The following is a 22,541-nucleotide window of genomic DNA, read 5'->3' as shown; positions in this document are numbered from 1 at the left end:
CCACTCAATTTATGGACTATTTTGGTTTCAGTCTTATGTCTAGGGTCACAGATGCATCTACACAAGTCCTTGGGGCTGCTCTGTGAGGGTGGCTTCTTCATTTTGATTTAACCTCTTTCTTACATTAAGGGCTTAAAATTAGTCAGGCAGAGCCTCAAAAAAAAAAAAAAAAAAGAAAAACTCAGGTCCAGAGACTAAGACATTTTGGCCAACACTTTGGTTTGTGTGAAATATATTCCTCTTGTTCACTGTAAAATCCCAAGCCCACCTCCAACAGATTTCCATCATATCAAACCCTTTTTCTTGGTGTAAATCACTTCTTTCGGATGACTGTGAACCATTTCCCAACCTTATTTATGCAAAGCCTAACCTGGTTTTCCATTATAATATATCATGGTAACATTTATGTTTACATTGAAAATGATGAACCTCAAGCTCAATTTGTTCCTTTCCTTAAAAGATAGAGCCTCTGGGGGCACAGACGGAGTGTTAAGCTGTATTAACTGCCTAGCACCATGCCTGGTTTACTGTAGGGTGTTTGTTAGTTCTCTTGTACTGGTTTCTTAAGTCATACACATTTTTGCAGAGCTGCTATAACATGCAGGCTGGAAAAAGTCATTCAGGAAGAAAGACAGCTGGAAAGGAAGAGGCCTTTGTGAGTTAGTGAGTACATTAGAGATTATGAGTGTGGAACTTGAAGGGCAATGGGTTGGTCACACTCTCTTCCAAAACACCTTCCAAGAGATTTATACTCCCTGACAGGCAGGGTGGATGTTCCTACACAGCTCTGAAGCAGCTACAGAAGACAGACCGTCGCCCCTCTGCTTCCCATAAGATTATGGGAGTAAAGTCTCTGACGGGGGAATGAGACAGGAAGGGAGCAAGGCATAACCTTTAAAAGAATGACAGCCATTGAGGACATGACATAAACCGGTTAGGACCAACTAGGCCCAAGATGGCAGATGGCTGACTTCCACTAGACCTTGAGCCTCAGTCTATGCTCATTGTAATACATTAGTTATGTGACACACCCACGGGCGTCATGACAGTTCTGAGGCCGAACATAAAAGGCCAAAAAGTGGGCGGTGGCCCAATTCCTGGAAATCCCTGCCCCTTCCCTGATATAGTTGGAATAATCCTCCCACTCATTAGCTTATGAAATTACCTACTCCTATAAAAACTGACAACCCCCTGCCCTGGTGCCTCTAGCCTTCTGAGATGGCCCATGCTTTGTCTATGGAGTGTGTATCTCCCTGAATAAAATTTCTTTCACTTTAAACAAAACAAAAAACAAACAAGCAATAAAACTCACAAAACACCTTCCAAATTTAGGAGCTAGAGAGTCAGTCACCGAGGAAAGGTTCTGAGATCCAAACCAAATGATATTTTTGTGGTGGATATTTTCCATTTGCTCCTCCACTGTGAAATCCGTTTGATCCACTCTCTATACTTCTTGACCAAGCTCTGTGCTCCCGGAAGGCTGATCATGGCCTCCACCAATGGGATCCTTTGCCCTCTGACTTTGTGTTTTGTTTTTTTTAATTAATTAATTACTTTATTTATTTATTTTTATTTATTTTTGGCTGCGTTGGGTCTTTGTTGCTGCGTGCAGGCTTTCTCTAGTTGCGGCGAGCGGGGGCTACTCTTCGTTGTGGTGTGTGGGCTTCTCACTGCAGTGGCTTCTCTCGTTGTGGAGCATGGGCTCTAGGCATGCGGGTTTCAGCAGTTGTGGCTCGTGGGCTCAGTAGTTGTGGCGCATAGGCCTAGTTGCTCCACGGCATGTGGGATCTTCCCAGACCAGGGCTCGAACCCATATCCCCTGCATTGGCAGGCAGATTCTTAACCACTGCGCCACCAGGGAAGTCCCCTTTCTGTTGAATGCAGCCAATCAAGGACATCATCAAGAGGTCTGAGAATGAGGTCATCATGCTTATTTCCCTTCTTCTGTCCTTGTTCCTCCCTCTACAGTTGGGTTGTCTTCCCACTGAAGGCCTCACCTCCCATAAGGTAGCTCTCTAGTGTAGCTCGAACACCCCTCTTCAGCTCCAGTGATGCTCACGTTCTGCGTCCTCGCTCCTTCAAGTTTGGGCTGATACAGTCCCTCTGTAGCTAAGCACAACATTCTACACCACCCCTTGTTGGTTCCCCTTAACCTTACCTACACTTTTATAAACAACTCGGCACTTTTATTAAATTCTCCTCAACTCTCCCATGGGAGGGAGCCAGGTGTGCCCTGCCAAGACTTCGAACCACACTTCTCTTGAAGTGAAGCAAGGTTTTTCCCATTAAGTCTTCACTGAAGAGTGAAGCATGCTGTCTGCCAGCCGAATGGAGGCAATGGCTGCAAGAGGAGGCCTCTTTCTGGGATTCTGTGGGATGAGGCATGCTTCAGAGCAAACAAGAAGCATGTGAAGCCAGATGGGCACATTGAAGTCAATCAACATGCACAAAAGGCACGATGCCAGTGATCACCCCAAACCTGGATGATTTTTCTGATCTAAGTAAGCACAGCTTTAAGACTACTGGCCCCTGAGAGTTTCCATCCAAAGCTCACACCAACATCCAAACAACTCAACATCCCCCTTGGGAGCACAGTAGGCATTGTGGCTTAGGTAACCAACACAGAGTGTGTGCTACTTGTGGGACACTCTGTTATTCAGTCTACAAACCCACCACATTTAACCTCCCCGACTCCCCATGAGGCTGATATTATTACCGCTATACAGATGAGGAAAGCGAACTCAGAAAGGTCAGACCCAGGATACAGAATGAGCAGCAGAAGTGGCACATTCACATGCAGGCCTGAGGCTCTGAAGGCTTAGAGAATGTTATTAGAGACACAGCTTTGGAGATGAAAGCCTTAGAGTTAAGCTCTGGCTCTACTGCTCCGGTTGGGTGACCTTACCCAACTTTTACGAGCCTAAACTTTCCTCATCCACAAAGAAGAGAAAACATTTTCTACATTACAGGTGAATTTTGACTCTTATAAAGAAATAACATGGAGGAAAGAATTCTTTAAAAGCTTAAGAGCTGTAAAAATATGATTGATTCCTTCGGTTGCCTTCTTGTTAATTCTCCTCCACCTTGGAGGTAATGAATCTGATTCCAGTTTCCATTTGCATGAGAAATCAAAGACAGACCAGTGAGGTCTGACTTTCTCAACAGAAATGGCAACAGTAATGATGACACCAGTAAAAACAGTAATAATTTCGCTTCTAATAACAGCTCAAATTCATTGACCACTTGCCACACACCAGGCACTTTACTTGGATTATCTCATTTAATCCTAACACCTACACTGTGAGTAGACATCATTGTCACTTTCTTGGATGAGAAAACCAAGGTGCGGAGAGTTGAAATAACTTGCCCAAGGTCACACTGCTATTAAGAGGCCCCGTTGGGATTTGAATTTACCTCTACCTGTAAAGCTGCACTCACTAATACTGTAATCACAAATCACATGTCGGGTTTCCCTGGTGGTGCAGTGGTTGAGAATCTGCCTGCCAATGCAGGGGACACGGGTTCGAGCCCTGGTCCGGGAAGATCCCACATGCCGCGGAGCAGCTGGGCCTGTGAGCCACAACTACTGAGCCTGCACGTCTGGAGCCTGTGCTCCGCAACAAGAGAGGCCGTGACAGTGAAAGGCCCGCGCACCGCCATGAAGAGTGGCCCCCGCTTGCCGCAACTAGAGAAAGCCCTCGCACAGAAACGAAGACCCAACACAGCCAAAGATAAATTAATAAAAAACCAAAAACCCTTCTAAAAAAAAAAAAAAAATCACATGTCACAGAGCACTTGAAATGTGGCTGGTCTGAGCTGAGATGGGCTGTGAGTATAAAACATACCCTGGATTTTGAAGGCTTAACATGGAAAAGGGAATGAAAATATCTCATTAATAGCAGTATACTGATTACATATTTTGGAAACCTTGGTTTAAAAATATATTATTAAAATGAACTGCAACCCTTTTTACTTTTCAAAATGTCTACTAAAAATTTTAAAATTGCATATATGGTTCGCATTATCCTTCCACTGGACAGCTCTGGAATAGAGCAAAAGGTCCAAGGTGCTTCGTGAGTCTTTGTTTGGCCTGCTTCAGTAACTCTACCCCCTACAGCAGTAATGAAGAAAAGAAGACTTTTGCTTTCAATAACATTTACCGGGAGTAGCGGTAAAGGAATGAACCAAACCCATACTTGTGTGGCTTGGAGAAAGCTACAGCTTTGCAGGTTTATCTTCACCAAGAGAGAGATCTGTTTTGTGGGGCTATGGCATGTGCTTCTCTAAATATTCTGATGGTTGAATCCAGCCTGAAAGCAAACATTTCAAAGCCTCTGGCAGAAGTAGTTTAGAGAGAGGCTTCCAAGCCATCAGGCCAGCAGATGATGTTTACTTCTTGTGACATAATAGTCAAGTCAAATTTTATTTCACAGCAGTTACTTTCATGTCCTGAGAATAGAAAAATCCCTTCAGATGACCCAAACACCCCTGCACAGCCCAAATCCCATTAAATAAATCTGTGAGAGGCTTTGCCTCTTCGGTGGAGAACAGTCAAGACAAGTCCTTTAACCTCCTAAGATGCTTCCTGCATTAGCAGGAGTTTGTGTGCCTGTGTGTGCACGTGTGTGTGTGCGTGTGCGTGCATGTTTCTTTACACAGATTGATTACGGCCGGGTACCAAGGTGTACCACCAAGTTCAGTAAGATGATTTGGAGAGCCCAAATGCCCTCCCGTAAAACGCTTGGCAGAGGACAAAGATGGGTAGAAACATGAAGCAATATGTGCTTTCACAAAGGGTTTTACATTTTCCAGAGTCCTTATGCAACCATGGTTTCATTGTGTGCCCCCAGTCCCAACTTCTCAATGAGGGAGATAAGGAAACTAAGGCCAGGCAGTGTTCTAGCTCAGTACTGGGGAGAAAGGATAAGATTTGGAATCAGTTGACTTGCACTTAAACTTTTGCTCTGCTTTTCTAGCTGGGTGACCCTGGACAAGTTACTGAACTTCTCTGAGCTTGCCCTGACTTTTTCACACAATGTGGCTAATACAGACGCAAAAGCCTATGTGCTGTATGATATCATTTATATGACATTTCAGAGTAGACAAAGCTGCAGGGACAGAGAAACAGTGGTTTCCAGGGGATAGGGCTGGGTGAGGGGAGAGTTGGACTACCAAGTTTTCGCCCAAGGGAAAGTTTTGAGGTGACAGAACTGTTCACTGTGGTGGTTACACGACTGTGTGCACTTATGAAAACTCATAGAACTAACTGTACAGAAGAAAAGTGAATTTTACTGAATGCAAATTTGAAAAGATGACAAAAAGATAACAACTAATAAAGATGCTTCTCCAACGGGGTTGCTGGGCGTTTGCATAGTCAACACTAGAGTAACAACTAAAACTACTTCTTTATATTTCTAACTCGCTGCTTCTAGATTTACAGCTGCTGAATAGACATACAAGAAATGGAACCAACCAAATTTAATGCCAACTCTTAAAAATGGTGAAACAGAAGTTGGACAAAATCCCGGGCTCTAATTGGAATGCTGATGTGGTGAGAGTTGAAAACATGCAGGAGATGGGAATCAGGGGACGAATCCATATAGACTTCTACACAGTGACTTTACCAGTAAGAGAACTCGAAAATCTCTTTGTCTTCCCTGCTCACCCATTTTCTCTTCTACCGGAGCCCCCCTTCCCTGCCCTACCAACTCTAAACTTTCTCACACCGAGTTTCACACAGATCTAGTTGTTTCTTGGTTATTTGTTTCGGGCACATTGCCAGCTGGCTTGATCTGCTTACTGCTACAGAAAACAAACCTCTCCTCCATTTCTCATGTGTTACCAGCCTAACAAATAAACTACTGTCTAAGTTTTACACTGATTCCTGCAAACAACCCAGCCCTTTCCACTCGGAATGCTTTCTGCAGGCTGGGATTTTTAAAAAGATGAAATATAACTGACAGGCAGCAGTGGGGTCCTCAGAGCTGGCAAAGGGTATTTTTAGCTGCTAGGTTTTCATTAATTACACTGGCTGCTTTTGGCTGTGGCTCTTGGTTTCTGCTGTCTTGCCGAGGAGAGCGTGTGGCTTGGAAATATAATTAAATCTGTCTGAAGGGTCCCAGCTCCGGTGCTCATGGATTTCATCATCACGTCTTTGTCTTTAGGATGTTCTGAATTTTAGATGTGTTTGTGGCGGGATACAGGGAGAGAACGGTTTTCCTCCCCTCTGCACAGCTTGAGTTCTCTTCTGCTTTTGCCTGGGAGATTGGCTTAAGCTTTGTAGCTTCTCTCCCACCTTGTTTTAAGGGCATGATTATCCATGCACAAAAAGCAGAGGTGTTTTTTTTTTCATATTTTTTTCCATTATGGTTTATTATAGGATACTGAATATAGTTCACTGTGCTCTACAGTAGGACCTTGTTGTTTATTCATCCTATGCATACTAGTTTCCATCTGCTAATCCCAAACTCCCAGTCCTTCCCTCCCCCACCCTCCCTCCCCCTTGGCAACCACAAGTCTGTTCTCTATGTCTGTGAGTCTGTTTCTGTTTTGTAGATAGGTTCATTTGTGGCATATTTTATTTTATTTTATTTTTTGGCATATTTTAGATTCCACATATAAGTGATATCATATGGTATTTGTCTTTCTCTTTCTGACTTACTTCACCCAGTATGAAAATCACTGGGTCCATCCATGTTGCTGCAAATGGCATTATTTCATTCTTATTTATGGCTGAGTAATATTCCATTGTGTATATGTACCACATCTTCTTTATCCATTCATCTTTCAATGGATGTTTTGGTTGCTGCCATGTCTTGGCTACTGTAAATAGTGCTGCTATGCACATTGGGGTGCATGCATATTTTCGAATTAGAGTTTTCTCCAGATATATGCCTAGGAGTGAAATTGCTGGAACATATGGCAACTCTATTTTTAGTATAAAACGTAGAGCTTTTAAGGCTCCAGTATTCCTCTTTCTGAATGGGAGTTGGGCGTATAGACTTGTTCTGGTGATGTCAGGGGATAAAACTAGGAACTTGTTGTGGAGCCTTCTAATCGGGAAGTGCCCTGAAAGGCTGTGACATGCACTGATCTCCCTGTCACAAGGGGCATTCAAGTGGATGGCCACTTGCTGAGGATCCCTGAAAGAAGTTTTATGCATTCCAAAGGGGTCGGTGCTTTCGAAGTTTCCCCAATCCCAAAAGTCTGTGAGTCCACATGACTGCTTCCCTTGAAAAGTAAGGCGCTGATTCAGGGAGGGTGTAGAATTAACCCTTTCTGGAAATTAGTTAACACAGTACTGGGCTGGATAACTTCTGTCTGTCCCTTCAGCTCTACTTTCTACTCTTCTAGATTCTTCTGTGCTCCCGGAGGCTGACAAATATGAGTTACATCCACAGGTTTCTGAGCTCTCTGGTTTCCAGGTGAGTCTAGCAGCTAGGGAACCCAGGAAGGGGATCAAAGGAGAGTAAGGTTGGGGTTTTATTTCCCCCACTCTCCCACTATGGATGTGATACACAATGGATGTGTTCCTTGGATAAAGGTAGCTCACCTCTCTCTCTCTCTCTCTCTCTCTCTCTCTCCTCTTTCCACTTCCTCATCATGTCCTTTCAGGCTTAAGGATAGTTCTCCTGTCACTTCCCTGAGGTCCTGCCCTACGTCCTACAGTTTTTCTACACCTGCCTACACCTTTGCAGACCGTCCCTCTGCTGGCTCTCCTCCAGGGACACAATTTGAATAGGTCACCTCTTTGCTGGCAAGACCCCAAATGACACAAATATTAAACACGTACTGTGTGCAATGGAGATGATCACACAGTCTTGCCCTCAAGTGCTTTCCAGGGTAGTTATGGAGATAAAGTGAAGATATTGGGGGAAAAACAGACCCATTTTTATTGTGGTGCTCATTCCTCCGTGAGCTCTTGTAACCCTGGGAGACGAGAACTGTGCTGAGATATGTGAGCTAACAAGACCAAACTCCACTCAGAACAAAACCAACCGATTCTTACACGAATCCAATCAAACAAATGTCTTAGTTTTTGACTTACTGACAAACCAGACTGACCGAATGTTCCTTCTGGACTAGTTGTTTTGACACGGTGTTCAGACATGGCCTCTGACAGCATCTGTGTAATGACAAGGTTAACTGTGGCAGAGCAACACACAAGGGGGACCGGTGGTTTCTGGCAGCCACAGGGTGACCTGGGAGGGTGGGGGTCAGAACACACATGGTGGGGCTGGATCCTGGCATAAGGTAAGGATACTGCCCCGCAGGACCCCACAGCTGCCTGATCACAAAGCGGAACGAGGCTGAATTCCCTGAGGAGGGAAGCACCTGCAGAAGCGTTAACAGGAACAGGAAGTCAGGGCTCCTTCTGGGAAGAGTGCATCGGGGAAGAAAGATGTCCTCGTGTCTTCATGAGACAAGCGACGCAGCACAGAGGTGTCCCACTAACGCCCCGCTTCGCAGAATTGGGCAAAGTGCTTTGTACGTAGTCTGTGCACAGAAACTCCTGCGTGGATGGCTTTGATTTTTCTGTCCAGCCCTTTCACTTTTCCTCTAGACTAAAATCTATATCAAGTCAGGGGTTATGTCACATGTGTTTACTTTTCTTTTTTTAAGTCTCCAGGTCTTAACACAGTTTCTGATACAGAGAAGGTGTTTAATAAATAATTGTGGAATGAAGGAAAAATTGATATGCCTTCCTTCACCTGTGAGGTCACATTCCTCTTCCTAGTCAAACTGCACAATTCTGACACCCTTTCCCTCATCTGAATATTTCTAAGGAGTTTCTGGGATGAGTCTGAGAATCCTAGAGTTGTTCACTGGCAAGAGGGGTCCTTCTTTGTTTGTTTAAAATGTGTTTTATTATTAAAATAATACGTGTTCATTAGAGAAAACTATAATGTGGAAAATACAGAAAGGCACATATAAGAAGTTGCAAATCACTTGTGATATTACCACGAGAAATAACCAGAATAAAATATTGATGTCTATTTTTTTCATATATATGTTTTAGATAGACTCAGAAGACCTACCAGGAGTTATAGGAGAAGGTGGACCCACGAGAGAGAAAGAGCCTGGGTCTCTGATGAAGCCCCCCGAAAGTTAATCTTTATGCGAATGAGAAAATTATTGAGTTGAGCCACTGAGATGTTCAAGTTTACCTGCTAGGGCAGGTAGTTAGTTACCCTAACTAACATATTTCCTACACAAATTTCTCCTCCAGCCCTTAAGTATTCTACGAGCTTTGCAGACCAGGAGACAGGGGGAGTGCTAACCTTTTTCAAACCACACTTGCCTTACATCTGCTAACTCCAAAAGGCCACCCTGAGTTCTCCCCAGGAAAAGAAAGTGTGACTGGATGGTTCCACTACTACAAAGCTTCTGGCAAAGACTACATGGAAATGTTTTTTTTTTTAAGTTTCATCAAACTGGAACCTCACAGCAAATGAATCAAGGTACAAAGGTTCAGTGCTGGAAACACTTGCTGTTGGGCAAAACTGTATGATATAGTGAAAAGCATTTTTGGACCAAGAGAGATACTACCTGTTTCTAGCCCTTATGGTTCTGCCCTAACAAGCTGTGGAAGCTTGGACCCCTCTCTTGCTCTCTCCAGCCTTCATGGGGGTATTGAAAGGATCAAGCAAGACAAAATACTTCAAAATAGGTTCAGGTTTTATCAACTGTAATGGGAGAGGTAATGTGATTTAACAAACCTTTAGCAGGATTCGTTAGAGAGGGCTGGTTTAAATGAGAGAAAACGGAGCCTCTGCCCTCATGTCTTCTGGTCTACTGGAGGGAATAGATCACTGAATAACAAACAAGCCCTAATAGGACCAAATGACAGCAAACTATCAGCAATGTGATCTGGGTGTGTAAAAGAAGTGATTAACTTTGACCCTGAGAGTGAGAAAGCCTCCACTAGTGTTCTGAATGTTCCTAAGAAAAAGGGCAAAATTTCTTAACATAACTTACAAGGTCATGTATGATTTGTGCTCTTACCCACCACTTCTTTGGCTTCATCTCTTGCCACTCCATAAACAATATTCTACGCTCCAGCCATAGCCTCCAATTTTGAATTCTTAAACTTGCCATATTTTCTCCTTCAAGTCTTTGGATCCTCCTTTATCACCTCTCCTTCTATTACAAAATATGTACATATCTTTCATGCTTTAGCGCATAAGTTATCTCCTCCAGGAAGCCTTCTTTGCTTGCCTCAGTCCAGGTTAGATATGCATTGTACCAATTTGCATACTACTGGCTATAAGTAACAGATAATGAAATATGACGGTATTATCACATAACTGGATGTCACATATCTGGAGATATACAGATCCAAGATTAGTTCTGTGCAATGATAATGTCGAGAACTGGATTCAACTTTTCCATGATTCTCTTAGCTTTTGCCTCATGGTTATAAGATAGCTGCTGCAGCTCCAAATCATGCCCTCTCACAAAACAACCGAGAGCAGGAAGGGAAGAAGACACCCTTCTGTGATGATCTTACTCTTCAAGGAAAATCCTTCCCAGAAGTCCTTTGAAGGCTTTGCCTTAAATCTCCCTGGTCAGAAGGGGCCCATATATACATGTCCTAGCTGCAAGAGAGGCTGGAAAGTGAACGTCTGGCATTTTCAGGGAAAGAGTCTCTTCAAGTGTGGAAGAAATGCAAAGGGCATGACTATTGGGTAAGCCAACAATAGCACCTCTCTTTGGACTTCCACAGCTCCCAGTTTCCCCACGGGCCATCATTATATTGTATGTAATTGCTTACTTGACTACTAGCCTATAATCTTTGTTAGGGAAGGGCAATTTTATCGAATGAATGAGAAAGAAACATAGCATTATTATTACCAATACTTCTAATAACAAAACAACACATTGAAATCACTTCAGCCTGTGAATAGCTGTTTTAGTAACTCTTTACTGACCAATGGCTCCATGGTGAAATCCTAACAGGTTAAGACCTCAACCTTAAGGGCTATAAGTTATGAAAAAAACAAAAACGAAACAAAACACAATTCCCAAGTCTCTACCAGGTGGTTAGATGGGGTGGGGACAGTGAAAGCATAGAACTTGAGAGCTGGTGGGAGCAGAGAGACCTGAACTGACCGAGGAGAGACAAAACAGGAGTGTGTATCATTTGGGGTTCTACTGGATGTAAGAAACAGAAAATCCAAGTTAGTTTACATAAAAGGAACATTTATTCTCTCAACAGCAAGATGTCTCAAGACAAGGCAGCTCCAGGGTTAATTCTGCTTTGTTATCCATAGCTTGGCTTTCCCTAGGGTTGCAAGATGGCCATCATAGTTCCAAGCTCTATATCCGGAATGTCCACAGAAGGACACATTTCCCCCTATGCCTCTTCTTCAGGGAAAAGATACCTTTACCAGCAGCTTCCCAGCAGACTTAATTTTTCATTAGACAGCACTGGGTTACATGCTCTTCCATAAAGCAATCACTGGTATGGCCAATGAGATGATCACAATTGAATGAAACCAAGTAAGATTTATCTTTTTTACACGTGTACACCCCAACATAAGCACGGGCTCTTCTTCAAGGTAAAAAGGAGGAATTGGAATGGCTGCTGGACATGCAACTAATGACATCTGTTATAAATGGCTACCTTGCAAATTCCAACTTTGGAATGAGTAAGTCTTACAAGGCTGAGTCTCAACTCACACCTGGCACTGTAAAACCCTTCACATAAAAGAACAGCTTGGGTCACAACGTGTGTCAGCTGGTTTCTTCTGCTGCAGTCTCATACAGAGATTCATATCATTACTTTAGAATTCCTAGGACATAAATACAGGGTAATTTATTACATTCACACCCTCTAGGTTACTTCTTTGCAGAAGGGATTGTTTAGTCATTTCTAAACACTGGGAGTTACGTGCCGTGAATTATTCCAGAAAAGTAAGACACTGGTACTCACTTTCTACTCTTACGGTTTAAGTTTGGGCCCTGGCCTCCTGCTTCATTGGGATCTAAACAGCAACTCCATTTCTATCTCATTTTTCAGAGGAAGACTTCCTTGTTCCAGATTTGGAACTTGCTTTGCTTTGTCCCAAATTGTGAGGCAACACCTTCATTAAAAGTTTTTAAATTGAGGGACTTCGCTGGTGGCGCAGTGGTTAAGAATCCTGCCAATGCAGGGGACATGGGTTCTAGCCCTGGCCCGGGAAGATCCCACATGCCGCGGAGCAACTAAGCCCGTGCACAACTACTGAGCCTGTGCTCTAGAGACCGCAAGCCACAGCTACCGAGCCCGCACGCCTAGAGCCCGTGCTCCACAAGAGAAGCCCGCGCACCGCAACAAAGAGTAGCCCCCACTCGCCACAACTCGAGAAAGCCCGCACGCAGCAACGAAGACCCAATGCAGCCAAACATAAATTAATTAATTAATTAATTTTAAAAAAAGTTCTAAAACTGAGAGGTGTTTTCCCACCAGGTGGGAGCAAACCGGTTTCAGGGTCTTGGTCCAGTTGGTCTGGAGGGACAGCTGGTGTTGTTTATCTTCCATTACCAAGGCATGGCTCAGCTCAGGCCAGGAGCTACTTCTAAGCCAGAACTTTACACATGAATGGACACCGAGTTATTCTTCTGCCTGGTTGACTGGGTCCTTTTCATTAGATGTTTTGAGATTCTAAGTCAGAGGTCAGCAAACCACAGCCAAAATCTGGGGCCAAATCTGGCCCACCACTTGTTTCTGTAAATAAAGTTTTATTGGGACACAGCCACACTCATTCAGTTACACATTGTCTATGGCTGCTTTTGAGTTACAATGGCAGAGCTGAGTAGTTGTGATAGAGACCCTATGGCCGCAAAATATTTACTATTAGGCCCTTTCTGTAAAGGGCCTTTCTGTAAAGGGCCTGATAGTAAATATTTTGCTGCCCTTTGTCTTAGGGGAAAAGAGCAAGTGAGAAGCAAAATGTCTATCAGGAAGATAAATGCCCAAATACACATAAATAACTCCTGAACAAAAGGTGCAGAGAAATTAGAATGGATTCAGATGGTTTGGAACTGGCCACAGTGGGTCAAGCCAGGCCTTACTGGGACTCTGTCCAGCCCCTGATATATATGGGCACTTCCCAGGGAGCTGAAGCAGTGCCACATCTCCCTGGGAAGAAACATTTCACTTCACAAGTGTTTGTGTTCCCAAATGAGAAACCTGGAGGTGGTTTTCTAAACTGTCCAGTTTAACGGCTCCAGGCAGGGGTGTTTTGCAATCCGACACACACATCCATCAGAGCTGTTCCTACGGAGCCCCTGTACTGGCTGTAAAACACACACAGACAGACCTCCTTGGTTTTCAAACAGGAGCCCAAGAAAGACCACAGCAGAAACCTGTTTATACAGTTCAGATTTTCTTAGTAACATAAGGCGGCCGTTGGACAAGACTTCATCGCTGACTGTAAGAAGTGATTTCTGCTATAATTTAAGGCAGAGTCAGCTGCTTAGGGTTCTGGCTTCTTACCTTTTCTTAGCCCCAAATCAAGAAATAAAGTCATGGAAGATAATAAGTATGAAGCACACTTATTTTAGACTTCACATTAGGTACTTTATGTATACTGTCAATATCTCACTTAATCTTTACAATGATACTGTGGAAAGGGTATGATTACTACATTATCTCCTTGTTATAGATGTGGAAGGTGTGGTCCAGCATAACGTTTTCCAAACCTGGAAAGGTTGTTGAAACACAGATTGCTGGTCCCCGTCCCTAGAGCTTCCTATTCAGTCAGCCTGGGGTGGGGCCTGAGACGTGCATTTCTAACGAGTCTCCAGATGGTGCTGAGGCTGCTGGCCAGGACCACACCGCGATGACACTGGCCAAGCGTTGACGTGAACAGCCAGGTGTCGTGATCATCGTGGCAGGGCCAGCTCTCAAACCCAGATTTGAATGCGTGATTCTTTATCCATGCTTTTAATCATTTCTGATAAACTACCTCCCATGAGCTCCAAAAAGAAGTGAGCGAAAAACATTCAAACGCACACTCAGAAAATCCTATCAAAAATTCAATGGATGCTATTTCCCAAACGACTCAAGTCTTTCTCATTCGGGGTCTTGCATTTTGGGCCGTTTGGGGAACGGATGTTTGCATACTACACAGCCACACAGCCATATAAATGATCTAATTGGCACAATCCTTTGGCCTAGAATAGTGGATCCCTCAAAATTATCAGTTCTAAGAAGTCTTACCCAAATAACCTCACCTCCATGCCTTTTTAATACACTTTCAGGGCTTGAGAAAGAGGTTTTCGCCACACGTTCTTGCTGCAATAGTCTCAGCTCTATACATCTTACCTTGGCTTTCCATACAGAATAGAAATTCCTTAAAGGGATTAGTTTTTCCTGTCCTGATATCCTAATGTTGTATTGCACCTCAGTATATAATATTCAAGGTTCAATACCATGTAGTATGGCATAGTGTTTGAGATATATGGCATAGTATGGCATAGTGTTTGAGAATGTGGGTTTTCCCTTCAAATTTTGTGTTTGTCTACTATCATTGTTCCTCACTCTGTGACCTTGCTTAAGTTCCTAAATTGTCTGTTTCTCTATTAATGAAATGGAGATGAAAATAGTCCCATAAAGTTGCTCTGAGTATTAAATGTCTAGCACTCAGCCGTGGCATATGGAGAGACCTCAAAAATGCTAGTTATAAATTATTATATACATAACTATATCTCATAATTTTGTATTAATATTAACAAATACATGATTAATATTATTAATCACATTACTAATATATTAATTATGTAGTATAATCATTAATTATAAATTGTAATATCAATAAAGTTATAATAATTATATAATTATTATAAGGCATACTATGTAATATACAACAGTATATATTTATGTAATTATAAATTATTATTTAAAGCTCTAGAGAATGGGTTAACTAAAGGCATCTTTTAATTTAGTGTTTTAGCAGAAGAAACACATAGCAGCCCTGGATGTATTAGTCAACATACGTTAGCTACTGGCAAGGATGTCATGAACAAGGTTCCAGGCTCATTAGTCCTTACTCCTTTGCTCAGATCATTTTCCTTCTGGAACAACCTCTTTTTCACTCTTTGCCTCTCCTGTCTTCAAGTCTCTGCTTTGCTTGCTATGAGACCTTCTCTGACCACGGCCATACCCTCATCTCCCTGAACCCACTACCTTTTGGATAAATCATACAAATGAATTTATCCTCTTCCCTAGTTTTTGCTATGTACCGTCTTGTCCTCTTGTCAGAATATAATCTCATTGAGAGCAATTTTTCATGTCTGACTTGTTCTGTACCTGCCACACTGCTTGATAAATACTTGAATATAAGCAGGGAGAAATACAATCAGTTTAAATGTATTCTTTGAAAAGCAGCAGAGTCTACACGGTGACGCAAAACATGTTAAGTCCGTGCAGAATAATCACTAGTCCTATTTTACAAAATAACATTGCATTCAAACAGTGCGAGTACAAAGCGTGTTTAGGCTGTACAGCTCCAAACAGGTTAGAGAGAGAAATAATGAGGTCATTCTCCTGCCCACAGCAACTACACAATTTGGCACACGCTGGAGACGGGTGCGATAAACATTTCTTAACGCAGATCTTAAAAGGGTCTGTAATCCTCAACTCACCTCCCCTTTAACAAGAGTTATTCTGTTTTGACATTAGGCTAGATTAAAACGTCACATCAATTTAGTAGCTGAACTTTGGCTATGGTAGCGATGGTCGTTAGGGACAGGCTCTAGAAACCACACTGAATTTTAAAACTCTCCTTAGACAAGGTTTTATATTTTCATTCTAACGCATGACTCTCCAGCTACAGAATTTTCAGCTAACTTGGAAGAGTGATGTTGAGAAAGGAGACTGAACACCTGGTGGGTGGTAGGATGATGGGCCACATGGTGACTTCACTCTGATTCACTTGAATCCGGGTCTGATCCATTTTGACTTCTTTACTAATAGCTGCAGGAGAGAGAAGTTCCACTTTATGTGACAGTGACAAGCAGGGCAGTGCTTCTCAAACTTTAATGTGTACACGAATCACACAGGGATACAGTTAAAATGTAGATTCTGATTCAGCAAGTCTCAGGGAACCTGTGACTCTGCATTTCTAACATCTGAGCTCATGCCGATTCTCCTGGTCCAAGGACCACATTTTGAGCAGCAAGTAGGCAGAGGATGGTGGGCTAGTTAACGAATGGCTGCAGAGACCAACCAGCCTGGGTGTGACAGTGATGCATGTGCGACGGAAACCAGGACCAAAGGCGACAGAAACCAGGACCTTCTAGAAATGAAGACCAGAGAAGGAATTCAGTCAACTTTATAACAAGAATACTGCTCAGTGTCTCTTGTCAGAAACGTCAGAGTCACCATGGAATTCACCACTGAATTCACCATTCACCATTCACCATTCACCAAGGAAAGAATACACTTTCCTTTCTAAATCTGCAAAGCAGTAACTCCTGAAAAGTTGCTAGTTAAAAGGATGGAAAATGAGTGTGATTAGAGGTAGTCATACGTTCTAGAGACAGCCTGGGTCTGACTCGCAGCTCTGGCACTCACTCATTAGCTGTGACTTTTGGGAAAGTCACCTTCTCTTGCTAAGCCTCAGTTTCCACAATTGGAAAGTAGGAACAATACTCACAGGGCTGTTGTAAGGATCAAAGAGAGAACACATGTGGAGCACTTCATTCTATGCATGGCCCACACTAGTCGATACACTGTAGCTTTTATTTTTTTTATTAGGAAATTAATCAGCCAAGAATGATGGAGAACTTGCTCAGTGAACACCTTTGAGGTGTTCCTAGGGAAAAGAAAAAGGAAAAGAAGAGGAGGAAAAGGACAAGGAGATGCAATCACAGTTCTTAAGAAAATTCCAAAATATACCTGGAGAGGCAAATGCATACACATGTGGAATGACTTAATATTTCCACAGTTACACGCCAAGAAGCACTGCAAGTAGAATTACATAGGACACACAAACCATTGGGAGAAAGCGCATGTTTAAAATGATATCACTGGAGACAGGAAAACTGGAGGAGTCCCTAGACAAAGTCAGGGCTGTATAAACTTTTGAAAAATGTTTCACATCTTTAGCAGGATATTGACATGAGCTGCTATCATATGGAAACTATTTTGTTTAGAAACACCTGGCAAGACTAATTTGGAGGACTGATTTTTTTTTTTTTCCACACAGATTGAACACACAACAAAATACAAGGTGTGTCTGAGATGCAAGCCCGATCAGAGATTAGATCACTAAAGATAAATGATGGTAACTGCCATATTATTTCTGATTATGGTCTGAATGGGCCTGTTGGGTCATGAGCCACCATTTGCAAAGAACCCAAACAAATTCTTGTAAAGCTCACAATAGTCTGAAGACTCTCTGTTTTGATATTTTTCTCTTAAAGGCAACTCTACAAAAGAAAAATAAGAGAAGCTCATTATTTTCATAGAATTCCTCCATTATTTATTTTGTGATTAAATGTGACCATTTTCCTGGTCACACAGGCCAGCCTGCTTCCTGTAACAATGAGACAGACTCAGGCTCTTGAGGAAGATAGAAATAGGAGTCTTCAGGGAAAGAGTGCTGTAGACTGATTACTCTAATGGCTGTGCCGGAGTCTGTAGATATACATGATCGTTCTTTCCCGGAGAAAATAGCATGAGAAGAATCACACTTCTAGATGACTCTCAATTTGATTCCATCTACTAGATGGGAGCATTCGATGCTACTTCAGTTAAGTTTTTCAGGATTAGTGGTTTAGAGCCATTGTTTTAGTTTTATTAAGGAAAATGTTAAATTTCATCTTAACAATACTTTCACTACCTCTTCTTTCTCTTTCTGTTTAAGGTCCTATCCTTAGCTTCTCTCTTTTCCCTCTTCATTTGGCAACTGCCTAGAGCTTCACCTGGATATTCAACAGGCACCGCCAACTTAGCGAAGCTCAACCAACATGTACTAACTGAGAGTCTACTGGGTGGTGAACTGGCTCAGATGACTTTGAGGTCCCTGCCCTCAAAGAGCTGATTTTTAAAAAAGCAGATAAAAAATAGGTCATTTCAAAACAATATGGTAGCTACTAGGTTAGAGTTACACCCAGGAAGCCATGGGCAGCATGGAGGAGGGCATCTGTCTTTAAAAGGAGGAAATTTAGTGGAGGAGATGGTATCTGAACTTAGTCCCGAACAAGGAAGAGTTATAATTGCAACAACTTTTATAGCTCTTACCATATGCACCTTAGCTTCCTCATGTGTACAAAGATGATGATAATAATCATCTACCTTTAGGTCGTGGTAGGGATATATGAGTTAATATATGCATATAAATAATTTGACCAATACCCAGCATATAGTTTAAATAATTGACTGAGTCATACAGTGAGCGAGTGGTGGAGCTGGGGGTTGAATCAGGTGGTGGGGCTCCTAAACCCATGCTCTGAATCACAATGCTATCCTGTAACGTTGGGGAGAGATAAGGAACCATATGGCAGGCAGAGGGAAGAGTATGGCTAAGGCATGGTTGGGTGAAATAGCACAGACAGAGCTGGAGACACAGAGTCCCAACTTACTAGAGTGTGAAGTTCAAGGCGGAGGGTGTCAGGGGAGGAGGCTGGAGCATTAGGAGGCACTGAGACACAGAGGGACTCATACCCATGCTAAGGAGGTTGACCTACATCATGTGGGCAATGGGTTCCAAGCAGAGGGTGCAGGAGGGGTGTGTGTTGGTGCAGGGATAGGCAGATGTCCAGTTTTGAGGGATCACTCTTGCAGGGGTAAGAAGGATGAGGTAGGGCTTCCCTGGTGGCGCAGTGGTTGAGAATCTGCCTGCCAATGCAGGGGACACGGGTTCGAGCCCTGGTCTGGGAAGATCCCACATGCCGCGGAGCAACTGGGCCCGTGAGCCACAACTACTGAGCCTGCGCGTCTGGAGCCTGTGCTCCGCAACAAGAGAGGCCGCGATAGTGAGAGGCCCGCGCACGGGGATGAAGAGTGGCCCCCGCTCGCCGCAACTAAAAGAAAGCCCTCGCACATAAACGAAGACCCAACACAGCCAAAAATAAATAAATAAGTAAATAAATAAATAAATTTATTAAAAAAAAAAAAAAAAAGAAGGATGAGGCTGTGGGCAGAAAAGCCCAAAATAGCATGACCTGTTAGACTGCAATTGCATCCGACTAAACAGGAGATAAAGACACTGCACTGGAGCAGCGGAAGTGAGATGGAGAACAGGGGCCGGCTTTAACAAATATGAAGGCTGACTGGCAGGGCTTCCTGGCTGTGGAAGCAGCCTTGGAGATGGCCCCTGATGATGCCTGCCTCCTGATATTCATGCTCTTGCGTAGTTTTCCTCTCACATTGTGCCAGGGGTGGTCAGGATGACCAACAGCACATGGTAGAAGTGATGATAGATCACTCCCAAGATTAGGTTACAAGAGACTGTGCTTTCCATCTCGAGCTCTATCTCTTGGATCACTCGCTGTGGGGAAAACCAGCTGCCATGTTGGGAGCTGCCCTAAGGAGACGCCCACGTGGCAGGAGACTAAAGCCTCCAGCCAACAGCCAGCAAGAAACTGAGGCCTGCCAACAACATGAGGGAGCTGGGAAGTGGGTTCTCCAGTTCTAGTTGAGCCTTGAGATGCCTGCACCCCTGGCAACAGCTTGACTGCTGCCTCATGAAAGACCCTGAGTCAGAACTACTGTGCTAAGTCTTGACTGGATGCCTGACCATCAGCAATTGTGTGATATGATAAATGGTGGTTGTTTTATGCTGCTTAAACTTGGGGGTAATTTGTTAGGCAGCCATAGCTAACTGGTACAATAACTTAAGGAATGGTAGAAAGTGGGAGACGTCTGTGATGGCATCAGGCTTGGGTAGGTGAGTGGATAGTAATATCAGTAACTGAACCAGGCTCAGAGCTCACAGTCTCCCTCCTCTGATGGGCCTGACTTCCCCATCCTATTAAAGGTACCACTATTCTCCCACTGACCCAGGCTCATAACCGCAGAGCCACCAGTGTCTGTTACATAAGTGATATCCAGGTCTGAAGATACCACTGCCCAACGATTTCGACTTCTGTTTCTCCCATTGTCCACCACTCCAACTGGACTTCACTTCTTCATTACTTTTCACCACATCTTAGCTGTAAAACTGCAAAAGCTTCTTAACTGAATCTCTGTGCCCTGGGTTTCTCCTTGCTTTGTACTGATAAGAGTTGATCTTCCTAAAGTACCATCTATCACTGCCTTACCAAATAAAGTCTAAGTTCTGTAAGCCTGTGTTCAAATCTCTCCATTTCTTCCCTAATCTCTCAGCTCAGCCTTCTCCCTTCATCTTCCCACCATTTGCCCTGCATCTTACTCAAACTGAAAAAATGGACAAAAGCTTTGCTCCTATTGTTTCTGCCTCTTGCAATGCTCTTTCCTCCTTCTGTTTAATCTTTTAGTTCTGTCATAGCCCACTTTGAAATTCACCTCTTTCATGAAAAGTTTTGTGTCTCAATACCTAAACATGACTTAACTTTCCTTTGAGGTCCTCATGCGACTTTTGTATCTCTTTGGGGGCACTTGTATCACCTGTATATGTGTGTTCTTCCCTTTTCTCTCTTACTAGATTTCAAAATCTTCAACGTTGGGGTTACTTCTTATTCATCTTTGCCTGGCATGTGGAAGAGTGCTTAATAAATGTTTGATGAGAGAACGTATTTACTTTCATGGCTGAGCCTCCCTAAGTTTACCCAAAAGCTGAGGCAACTTACCACGATTTGCTATGCTGTTTCTTACCCTCTCTTTGGTCAAAAACTTATCATCCAACTACATAAATAAACTACATGAATAATCAAACGAATGCAATTCACTGTATTTCCCTAAACTCAGTGTCACAGCGTTTTACATCAAATAGAAAAAAATAAAACCAATTTAATAGGTTTTTTATAGGTCTAAAAAAATCAGATCTGTTGATACACATGGGTAATGTAGTTTTTTGTGACTCACAGCTGCCAGTTATAGACTGTTTCCCATGTTCCTGGCCTCTGTGGCTGCTGCACAATTCTCATAAATCCTACATTTAATTCCCATATGAATCCTAAGGTACAGGGACTACCATCATTTCCATTTCATGGATGGAGAACTTGAAGCTGAGAGGAATTGAGTAACTCACCTAAAGTTGCACAGCTGGGAAGAGGTGGAGCTGGGATTGGAACTACGGATCTATGCTCTTATAGGCTACCCTCTGTACTTTGATTTCTATAGAGCAGCGACTTGCTTTGTACACGTTTTGGGGGCAGGGTTGCATGCTTTTACTTTTCACGAGCATTTGCTCTAGTCAGAGACAGGACCCACAAAAGAAGAGGTGGGTTTCTATCTTCCTGGGCTTGTGCGGTATGTAGGAATGCTCTTCCCGACATCTCTGGTATGCCTCTACATGTCCACCTTGGTGTGCTTTTCCCAACACAAACTCTCTCCTTCATTTTACTTCTGTCTCTCTCCCAACCTTTCCCAGAGAACAACGTAGTATATCACAAGCCTGGAGCAAGAGTGCGTCTAGAAAGACCCAATGTGGGGACACTTGGAGTCATCTTGTTTTCCTCTCTCTCCAGTAAGAGGTCTGAGGGTCAGTGCGGTGGAGGAGAGAGAGTGAGCAGGGTTCTGGCCCCTGTCTGGCTTTGTCTGGGCAAGCAGCGGCTGGTCTGGCTAGCGCAGCAGCAAACAGCCTTGATCGTTCCTCTCCGTGTTGGCTACTAAGCCCCTTTTCTGTTTATCCCCTCAGGAGCCCAGGCTCTAGGCATGGGCTCTAGGCCGTGGGGCTCGGGGAGAGGAAAAGCAGATGTTCCCGGAACTGTCACTGCCACGGGCACCGGCCATGTTTGTGTTGGTGTTACTGATATGGCCCTGAGATGGCACGAGCTTCAGGCTGCCAAGGACAGCCCCCTGGCTCTAGTTACTGAAGCTGTCACCAACACTTTACACTTCCCCGCAGGCTGCCAGCTCGGGAGAGTTCAAATCGCTGGAAAGAAGCGCCTCCTTCCTCCCAGCGGTGCTGAAGCAAGACAGCTATTTGCAGTGTCTGGGAATCTATCCCAATTCTCACTGTTTTATGGTCCCAACTTTACCCTGTGATGACTGTGCAGGTCTCTTCTGCAGGAGGGAAGTGGAAGAGAAGAGGGCTGGGGTTGCTTCTTTGGCAAATAATTGATGAGGGAGAAGCAATGGCAAGTGTTGATAGTTCTGGAGTGAGCCTGGAAGCCAATCACTTGGCACCTTATTATATACTGACTTGTTTGTTTATTGGCCACCTATGCCAATAGAATGTTAAGCTCCACGAGGGCAGGGATTCTGTCTAGTTTGTTCATCACTATGTCCCCAAATCATAGCACAGTGACACTCCTGAATGAATATGTGCTGAGTAAATGAATGATTCTCTCCTTATTGAAGAATTTTTAATTTAATTTAATTTTTTATGTAAAAAGGGTTTTTTATTTGCAGGGGAGTGGGACTCCTGTATCAGTTTCTGCTGTACAGCAAAGTGAATCCGCCAAAC

Source organism: Balaenoptera acutorostrata, chromosome 10 (genome assembly GCF_949987535.1).
Source record: "Balaenoptera acutorostrata chromosome 10, mBalAcu1.1, whole genome shotgun sequence".
In the NCBI taxonomy this organism is placed as follows: Eukaryota; Metazoa; Chordata; class Mammalia; order Artiodactyla; family Balaenopteridae; genus Balaenoptera; species Balaenoptera acutorostrata.
Note: the sequence above shows the minus strand (reverse complement) of the source record.